At 34.8% G+C, this 11,458-nt stretch overlaps 1 non-coding gene across 1 annotated transcript; it reads left to right on the top strand.

Moving 5' to 3' along the window:
• The first annotated feature begins 9,898 nt into the window (after positions 1–9,898).
• Positions 9,899–10,005, top strand: LOC121216862 (small nucleolar RNA R71). The gene has a single exon (XR_005913067.1). It is a non-coding gene; the product is annotated as a small nucleolar RNA R71 (small nucleolar RNA).
• The last annotated feature ends 1,453 nt before the right edge of the window (positions 10,006–11,458 follow it).

The following is an 11,458-nucleotide window of genomic DNA, read 5'->3' on the forward strand; positions in this document are numbered from 1 at the left end:
CATAGCTCCACCCGTCATATAGTTTGGCTCTCTTGTACACATGGTGAACACTCAGTACCACCCATGTGACCTAGCCAATTTATCTCGTAGCTCTCTTGTCTACATGGTGTCCTTCACCTGGAACCACGCATGCGACCTAGCTACATATATCCAATAGCTCTCTTGTCTACATGGTGTACACATAGTATCACCCATGCGACCTAGCTACATCATAATGTCTTGTAGCTCTCTTGTACACATGATGTGCACTCAGCACCATACATGTGACCTAGCTACATACTATCTGTATCATCCACTCTTTCAGAAGGTTCAACCGGGATTTCTCTCTCTTTCCAACAATTTCACCAATCAAGTAATTATCCACAAACATATTTCCAATATTATTATAAAATATCATAATACAAGTAATATTGATGTATTACTTACATATAAATTTACATCTCATTTAATATCAAGGCAATAACATTAAATTACACATTGCCTTATTAAAAATCATATGAACTTACAATTTCCCATAATATCCATAATCATAGAAATCACATTTATGTATGATAATTCAATGCAGTTCATGTACCATAGACATATTTTTAAATCAATTCATAAACTTGGCACCATAATCATTTAATTTAATATAATTCAATTAATTCACTAAATTTAACTTTCAAATATAAATTACAGCATTATTGCTGTATTATTATCATACCAACTTACATAATTTCAACACCTCAGAAATCATAATGAATATATCAATTTTACATTGAAACATTCATAAATTAATGCTTATTATACATATGAACTTACCTCGGTACTAAAACGACCATTTTACTAACTTTCCCAATTTTCGATTTTTCTTTCATTTTAGGTTCAAATCTCGTTTTCCGGGATCTAAAACATCATATTTTACTTATTTAATGAATGTACTATTCAAAACAGTCTTAACTCAAACTTTGGAAAAATTACAATTTTGCCCCTAAACTTTTGCATATTTACGCTTTTGCCCCTAGGCTCGGTAATTAAACTTCATCCCTTATTCTTATGTTTTATGACATACTGATCACTTTTCCCTTCTATGGAAACGTCAAATTCTCACTCTAACATATACTTATGACTATTAGGTATTTTTACCGATTAAGCCCTTTTACTCGTTTTCACTCAAAACCGAGTAGCACAAGTTGTCTAACATAATTTAAAACCTCATATTCTATTATAAAACAACAAAATAAACACATTTCACCTATGGGTATTTTTCCAAATATGAACCATAGCTTAAATTATTACTAGAATAAGCTTAATCAATTTACCGGGATTCTAAAAACGTAAAGAACTTGAAAAACAGGGTTATAACGGACTTACTATTGAGCTTGGAAAGCTTGAAAACCCTATCCATGGCTTCCCCCATGCTAATTTCAGTCTCCATGAGAAAGATGAGTCAATTTTGGCTTTATTTTCCCTTTTTATTTCTTTTAATTACCAAATGACCAAAATGCCCTTCCTTACTAAACTTTCAAAAATTCCATCTATGTCCAATTTTTGTCCATCACTTAGAAATTGGTAAAATTTCTATTTAAGACCTCCTAATTAATATTTCAAAGCAATTTCATACTAGAAACTTCTAGAATGCAAGTTTTACAACTTATTCAATTTAGTCCCTAACTTCAAATTGAGCACTTTATGCATAGAATTTCTTCACGAAATTTTCACATAATCATGAAATCATATCATAGACCTAAAAATAATTATAAAATAATTATTTCTATCTCAGATTTTGTGGTCCCGAAACCTCTGTTCCAACTAGACCCAATTTTGGGCTATTACATAAACCATTTACCTAACCACCGTTTAAAAATAACCATATTAACCATTATGCCAAACCATATATTCCACTATCATATAATTGGATTTATTTCATCATAAGGACCTTACCTTTAATGAGCCAAAACAAATAGGCACTTTTAATAAACAACAGACAACTTTTACACTTTACGTGATTTAATTTTTTTTCATAATTAAGTATAGAAACAGACAAATTAAATCATAGAAATTTCATAGACATAAATTCACATATCACAGACACAGAAAATAATATTAAAATATTTTTTGGACTCGAATTTGTGGTCCCGAAACCACTATTCCGACTAGGGTCAAAACCAGACTGTTACAATAGCTCCTTTTAACTGATCAAACAAATCGTCAATTCGAGGCAGGGGGTACTTGTTTTTAATAGTTACTTTGTTCAACTGACAATAATCAATGCCCATTCTCATCATACCATCTTTCTTTTTCACAAACAGAACTGGTGCACCCTAGGGTGAGAAACTTGGTCTAGCAAACCCTGTATCAGTTAACCTTTGCAATTGAGACTTTAATTCTTTTAACTCGGTCAGAGTCATTCTATATGGAGCTATCAAAATCGGAGTAGTTCCCGATACTAATTCAATGCCAAATTCAACTTCTCGTATCGGAGGTAATCTCGAAAGTACTTTAAGAAACACATCAGGGAATTCAAAGACAATAGGCACTGATTCAACTTTCTTTTCTGACACTTTCGAATCCATTACATAAGCAAAGTAAGCTTTACCACCTTTTCTCACAATACTCAAAGCTTTCGTCGAAGATATCACAGCAGGCAAGCCATTCAAATCACTAGATTCAATTTGAACTATTTCATCATTCTTACATCTCAAATCAATAGTTTTCTGTTTGCAATTCACAACAGCATCATGCAAAGTTAACCAATCCATACCCAGAATTATATCAAACTCATTAAAAGGTAATAACATCAGATGGGCCAAAAAACAAATGTCTTGAAACATTAACGGGAAACTCTTGCAAACTTTATCAACCAAAACACATCTGCCTAGGGGGTTTGATACTTTAATTACAAATTCAGTAGACTCTACAGGCAGAGTCTTACTATTCACTAAATTCATGCATATATAAGAATGCATTGATTTAGGATCTATCAAAGTAATCATAGAAGTATCATAAAGTGTGAAAATACCATAATCACATCTAGAGACGAAACTTCCTTACGAGCTCTAATGGCATAGGCTCTAGTAGGTGCACGAGACTCAGATCTAACAGTAGTGTCATTTGTTCCCCTCTGACTGCCACTCACATTTGCTGTATTTCTGGGAGGTCTACCACGAGATGTATTGCCACTTGGCCACGGATTTTACACAATCTCTTACTCAACAGATTCGGGGCAATCAGAGATAAAATGGTCTAATGATCCACATTTGAAACAAGCTCGATCATACAGTCTACAATTGTCGGGATGCCTTTTACCATAGTGTTTGCACTTAAGGCGATCAGATCGATCATTTCCAATATTGGCAACGATGTAGCTGGAGCTCTGAAACTCAAATGTGATCTAGCATGATCTCTACTCAAATGTCCCACATTAGCCTTTGAACGGCTATAATCGTATCGAAACTTCTTTGATGCAGACTGAAATGACTTGCTCGATGATCTCTTTTGTACTTCTCTAGCTTCTGAATCAGCTTTTCTTTTCTCTTTCCTGAGTTCTTCAGCTTTACAAGCTCGTTCAACAAGTACAACAAATTCTTTTATCTCTAGAATCCCAACTAACAAATGGATATCTTCATTCAAACCATCCTCGAATCTTTTACACATAATTGCTTCAGTCGAGGCATATTCTCATGCATATTGGCTTAATCTCACAAATTCTCACTCGTATTCTATAACAGACATACAACCTGTTTAAGCTCAAGAAACTCTTTATGTTTCTAATCGATAAATCTTTGACTGGTGTATTTCTTTCGGAATTCAACTTGGAAGAAATCCCAAGTGACTCGCTCTCTCGAAACTACCAATATCAAAGTCTTCCACCAGTGATACACCGTATCTCTCAGAAGTGAAACGGCACATTTTATGCATTCATCCAGATTCAAAGACAATTCATCGAACATTCATATCGTGTTCTTTAACCAAAACTCAGCTCTTCCAGCATCATCATTCGTAGTAGCATGAAATTCTTCGGCCCCATATTTTCTAATTTTATCACTTGGGGGCTTATTTAACTAAGTTGGATTAGCTTTTGGCATAACAGGGACTTGTTGAAGAATAAGTGGAATTGGGGATTGTTGTACAATCGGATTAGTTCTAATCTATTGGATGAACCAATCCTTCATCCTTTGATAAAAGGCTTGTCTAGCCTCTCCATCATGGCTACTTGTAGCTGGTCTAGAGTCGGATGGCACTGTCCCGTGCGCGGGAACAGGCGCATTGCTCTCAACATCGTCAACTACGACTCATTCGGGATCCATTTGCTATATAAAAACACAGTTTCATTGTTAGGGTTCATCATACTATCACAGTTCATAAATATGGCATGTATAGCTAGACTCACAAACGCTATGTTAGTCCTAGAATCGACTAAACCATAGCTCTGATACAAAAAAATGTAACACCCCTAACCTGCATCTGTCGCCAGACTAGGTTAAAGGCATTACTGGAAAAATCAGAACATTTTACAAACAATTCAATAATATCATCTACAAACATAGTCAAACATCATTATAGAGTCCTTTATTTAGGTTAACGAGACATAAAACATGCTTTAAAAAGGGGTTGGGACTAAACCGAGCTCATACAAAATTTTTCAAAACTTAAACATTTATCAAAGTTGTACAGGTCACACACCCGTGTGAATAGGCCGTGTTCCTCACACTGCTTTAGACACGCCCATTTGTTTAGGCCATGTCAAAACAGGGCATACATACTGACTTGTTCACACGGCCACAAGACACCCACATGTGCCTTGGCCGTGGTCGAAACTGACTTGGGTCACATGGTAACCACACGCCCGTTTGCCTTGGTCGTGCTCAAGCCTGACTTAAAATTTTAGGGTACCCTAGGGGACACACGGCCGTGTAACATGACCGTGTGTCACACACAGATGAGACACACACCTGTGTCTCTGCCCGTGTGGACAAAAATAGGCTATTCGAAAAGCTAATTTGCCACCCAATTTGGGTCAAAGCTACAAGCATCAAACCAAGCACATTTGCACTATAATTTCAACCAATTTTACTACCAAAACATACATCATTCATGCCATGTTATTATCAACCAAATTCAAACTTAGTAGCCATACTAAATTATGCCAAAACATAAGACAAAATCATAACTAAGCATTTACTTCATAACCTCATTTTACTTCATTCAATCACATGCTATAAACTTACCAATTTCTCAAATACCCACAAACCAAAACTTACCAAAATTGAGCATTTCATTTGGTCATTCATAAACATATCACATAAGCATAATTTGCATCCCATATTATATACCGAATTCTAGCCATAAGTTCAACCATAATTAAGCCATATCACATGGCTAAATATACACTTCACAAAACATATTCAACTATCTCTAGCCTATACATGCCATACTTCAATATATACATTTTCAAAAGGTATCAAAATAAGGTTCGATAGTGTGGTGATGATCTTTGATGATCCCCGAGCTCCCGATAGCTACGATATCTATAAAACAATGCAAACACACACAAAGTAAGCTTTCAAAAGCTTAGTAAGCCATAAACAAATAAACTTATCCACTTAAGCATATAAACATCATAAAAATACATATACTTCATGGCCAGGATACTAGCATATACTACATAGTTCACATACAATTCACATATTTCCAATCCATATGCTCATATAACATATTTTCTCATAATTATATCATATGTTCACAAAGGTACATGTACTAACCTTTCATTCTCAACATAGTGTACAATTCAAATGTACCTGAATTGGATACACATTTTATATAATCACTCGTATCATGGAATGCCCATTGAATCATTCGGAATCATAAGGATACGCAGATAACTCAAAAAGCTCGTACAATGCCAATGTCCCAGACGTGGTCTAACATGTAATCAAATATCGATGCCACTGTCCCAGACAGGGTCTTACATAAAATCAAGTACGATGCCAATGTCCTAGATGTAGTCTTACACGCAAATCATAAGTCGATGCCAACATCCGAGATGTGGTCTTACACAAAAACACATATCGGATCCTATGTCATGACATATGTATCCTAACTATTCCTCGGGTTCGTACGGGGCTTTTTGGACGTCAAAACTTTGTCGATACTTTCTCAGATATCTTATTATTCAATTCAATAAGGCATTCAACATAATTCAATAGCATATAAGCATAAATAAACCTTTTCAAATACATTTATTTGTATATAGACTTACCACGTACGGATTCGGACGAACGGAGTCGATTACTCTACGACTTTCGACTTTCCGCGGTCTAATTCTGTTTTCTTTAGTTCTTGATCTAAACACATTCAAATTTAACTTATTCAAGCTCACATTCATTCAAATCAATCCAAATACACATATTTAGGGCATTGTACAAATTAACCCTCACATTTTCACATTTTTACACTTTAGTCCCTAATTTACAAAAAAAAATACCCAAAATTTTCTTACACCCATTCTTAGCCGAATCTTTATGGTGTTCATATAAGCCCAAATATTTCATTTATTTCACATTTTAGTCCCTCAACATCTCATTTTCACAATTTAGTCCAAATTACTCAAATTCATAAAAAAATTCAAAGACAAAACATACTTATCAAATACATATCTTTCATTTTTCATCAACTATCATCACAAAGCTCGCAAAAGCATCAATGGCATATTTCAAAATCATCAACAAAATCAAAAATTGAGACATGGGCTTGATAGATTACTAAGCAACGATCACAAAAATGTAGAAATTATCAAAAACCAAACTCAAACGAACCTTTAATCAAGCTTTAGCATGGCCAAACATTCAAAGCTCAAGAACCCTATTATTTTCTTCTATTTTCGGCTGAAAAAGGATGAATATAACACCACTTTCATGTTTTCTTTTATTAAATGGTTAATTATACAATAATTACCATTTTTCCCATGATTAATAGACATTTAAAACATTCACATATAAGGTCATTATTGTCCACTTAGCATGTAAATGGTATATTAACAACATAAGGACTTTACAAATATAAAGACATATCAATTCGGCCATTAATCAAATAGAAGGACAATTTGCATTTTCTGCAATTTAGTTCTTTTTGCAAATAAAATAAACGATCTAACTTTCATACGAAACTTTCACACATGCTTAACCACAGACTATAAACACAGAAAATAATATTTAAAATATTTTTCTAACTCAGATTTGTGGTCCCAAAACCACAATTCTGACTAGGGTCTAAACTGGACTGTTACAATAAGTGTTACCTAAAACAGAGAAATCATCCATGAAAACCTCAACAAAATTTTCAACCATATCAGTGAATATTGCCATCATGCATCGTTGAAATGTTGCAGGTGCATTGCATAAACCAAAACGCATTCGTCGAAATGCAAACGTACCGTATGGACAAGTAAAGGTTGTTTTATGTTGGTCCTCTGAAGCTACAACTATTTAATTATATCCCGAATAGCAATCTAAAAAACAAAAAAATTCATTACCTGCTAGTCGATCTAACATCTGATCCATAAAAGGCAACGGAAAATGGTCCTTCCGAGTGGCTTTATTCAATTTTCTGTAATTAACACAGATTCTCCAACCAGTAATGATTCTCGTTGGAATCAACTCATTATGCTCATTTTCAACAATCATGATTCCACCTTTCTTTGGCACACACTACATCAGACTTACCCACGAACTATCTGAAATAGGATAGATGATTCCTGCATCAAACCATTTGATCACTTCCTTTCTCATAACTTCTTTCATAATAGAATTGAGCCTCCTTTGCCCATCAATTCGAGCTCTTTCACCTTCTTCTAAAATAATTTTATGCATGCAAAAATAAGGGCTTATACTTTGAATATCAGCTACAGTCCAACCAATTGCTTTCATAAATTTCATTAGAATAGCAATTAGTTGCTCCTCTTGATCTTTCGTCAGTTCTGTTGAAATAATCATTAGAAAAGTAGAACAGTCACCTAAATACATGAATTTCAAATGTGAAAAAAGTACCTTTAGTTCAAGTTTAGGTGATTCTTCAATTAACAACTTAGGTTGCACAAATTCTCTGACTTCTAACTCCAATGGTTCAAATCGTGTGGATTGAATAAAATTTCTTGGATTGGCTTCCATCAAAGCCATGTTTTTTTCACCTTCTTTATCCTCCAAAGAATCAAGATTTAAGGCTTTCTCCAATGGATCTTCTTCAAAATTGCCATAGAAACCAAGGTTTCTATCTCTTCCATAATTGAACAATTTTCTGTCGGATCGAGAAATTTCATCGCTTTAAGATTGTTAAAGGTTACCTGATCGTCTTGAACTCGCATGGTGAGTTCACCTTTGTGCACATCAATTAACGTTCTTCATGTGGTTAAGAAAGGTCTCCCAAGGATGATCGACACTTTCTCGATCTTTCCTTCGACTCTTACCAAAACATCCTCAATCTTTCCTTCGGGATATGCTAAAGATCTATCTGCTAGCTGAAGCGTCATAGTTGTAGGTCTTACTTCACCTATCCTTAGCATCTTGAAAATAGACTTAGGCATCAAGTTGATACTGGCTCCTAAATCACACAAAGCTTTACCACAGTAAGATTCACTAATGTTACAGGGTATAGTAAAGCTTCTTGGGTCTTTCAATTTTAGTGGCAGTTTGTTCTACAAGAATGCACTGTAGTCCTTTGTCAAGGCAACAGTCTCATACTCACTCAATTGTTTCTTTTTGGATAGCATATCCTTCATAAACTTCACATAATTTGACATTTGTTCTAAAGCCTCCACCAACGGAATATTGATGTGTAACTGCTTCAGAACATCCAAAAACTTCTTGAATTGCACATCCTGTTTCTGCTTGTGTTGTTGTAATCTTTGCGGGTATGGAGGTGATGGAACTTTCGGTTGAATCGGATAGCTCTTCTGAATAGGTAAATCTGCATCCAAAGAAGATGTTAAAGTATCTAAATTCACTAAGTTAGGATTTACCTTGTTAGTCTTTGCAGATTCTGACTCTTTTGGTGTAGGAATTTCAACAGTTGGTTAATTCTTCTCAACGGGTTTATCTTCGACATCAATCAATCGGGGTTCCAGAATTTTACCACTTCGCAATGCCACTACCTTGATATGTTCTTTACCCAAATTTCTTGGATTCTCAGTATCGCTCGATAAGGTTCCATGTGGTTTATTACGAAGCTCCGTAGCTAACTGACCCATTTTGTTTTCCAAATTTTTCAATGTTGCTTGGCTTTGGATCAAAACGTCATTCTTTGCCATGTACGTTTTCAAGAGGTTCTCCAAACTGTTTGATGCCTTAGCTTGAGGAGGTCTTGGAGCTTGCTATTAAACCCTTAAGATTAGTTGGGTCTATGCTGTAATAGGTTGTTGTTCGGTCCATTTCCTTAGTTGCTTCAAGAAAAATTAGGATGATTATGCCATGAAGGATTGCAGAAGTTGGACTGGGGTCCTTGTCCATTCCTATTTCGATGTTGGTTCCCTACATAGTAAACTGAGTCGGGATTTGATGGACAATTCTCAAAAGAATGACCTTTCCCATTGTACACTCACGAAACTACGTCAAACAAACTTAGTGGTTGAGCTGTAAAATTATTAGCATTAATAGCGGTAAACTATTTTAACATAGAGGAAATAGACGATACTTGAGCTGATAACAAAGTAAGGGTGTCAACTTCATGAACTCTAACTATACGTCTTCCTGAAGCTATTCGATTTGTTGTCCATTGTTATTTATTACTCGCGATCATTTTGATGATCTCATAAGCCTCATTATAAGACTTAGATAAAATTGTACCATTCGCAGAAGCATATATCATCAATCTTGTATGTGCATTGAGACCATTATAGAATGTCTCCAACTGGATACAATGAGGAATCCCATGATGAGGACACTTACGAAGTAACTCCTTGAATCACTTCCAAGCCTCATACAAAGACTCGTCATCTAATTGTTGGAAAGTTGTGATCTCATTCCTCAACTTAGCGTTTTTGCTAGGTGGGAAATACTTAACAAAAAATCTCTCTATTAATTCTTGCCATGCAGATATGGAACTTGGTGGCAATGAATTAAGCCATGCTCGTGCTCGATCTCGCAATGAGTATGGAAGCAACTTCAACTCCAGCGCATCTTCAATCACACTAGCTATCTTGAATGAATCGCTCACCTCCATAAACAATCGAAGGTGGAGTTGTGGATCTTCCGTGGGCATACCACTAAATTTGCCCACCTTTTTGAGCATTCAAAATATCACTGGTTTCAATTCAAATTGGGTTGCCTCAATATTTGGCCTTTTAAATCCTGGATTTAACTCACTGAAAAGTGGCACAGCATATTGTCTGATGCATTGATCCCTATCATCGGAAATGAGGATGGTATTTCGTACACGATCGGGTTCATTACCTTGGTCTTGATTCTGATTTCCAAGGTCCATCTCGACTTGTCCTTGAGCTATTCATTCACGTCTTCTTTGTCTGAAAGTTCACTCAATTTCAGGGTCTACAGGGAGTAAATCGATAATTCGATCTATACTCATAAACATCTGAGAAGAAAATCACAAAATTAAAAAGAATAAATTAGTAATGTCTGAAACAAACCAAATTGGAAGTAAATAATTTCACAAAAAAAATAGACTATGGTAACAGTTAACAATCCCCAGCAACGGTGCCAAAAATTTGTAACGCGTAGGTTTGTGTAAGTGTACACAGTCATTATCAAGTAATAAGTAGGTATCGAGTTATCGTCTCTACAGGGATTGTATTTGTGTTAAATCACTTAATTGTAAAATTATACTAACAACTTGGTAAATAGAAACACAATATGATTAAGAAGTGATGATTAAAATAAATATATTAAACTAAATGCAATGATCCCTAATGCAAATTATCCGAAGTATGTAAACTATATGAATGAAATAGATTTTAGCAAAATTAAACACAATTTGCAAAAATTATAATGTAAATAAACTAGGACAATTACTTTAATTAAATTCAATTTATTATCAACATCCTTAATAACATTCGGAAAAATATTCCATGGCAACTCAATCTTTCATGAGTTTGGAAACCACATTAGGTCCTTTCAGAATCCTTTACTTAGTAAATATGCATTTTACTGATCCTTATTTACTAAAGGTTACTTAGCATTCATGTGAGGTAACAGGGACGTGTTAGGTTTGAAATAGTTTAATCACACAAATCTAAAAACTATGCAGATAACAGATGTAACACCCTTAACTCGTATCCGTCATCGGATTAGGGTTATAAGGCATTACCGAACCAATACATAGCTTAAGAGAGAGACAATCATTACTATTCATGTTTAAGGTAATATAAACTCAATTGTACGGATCATATGTACATCTCCTTTCTAGCATTCAAATAATTGAATTATAACATAGATTAATACATGACAAATTCCATGCGCATACCTTAAGA

This window comes from Gossypium hirsutum, chromosome A02 (genome assembly GCF_007990345.1).
Source record: "Gossypium hirsutum isolate 1008001.06 chromosome A02, Gossypium_hirsutum_v2.1, whole genome shotgun sequence".
Classification (NCBI taxonomy): Eukaryota; Viridiplantae; Streptophyta; class Magnoliopsida; order Malvales; family Malvaceae; genus Gossypium; species Gossypium hirsutum.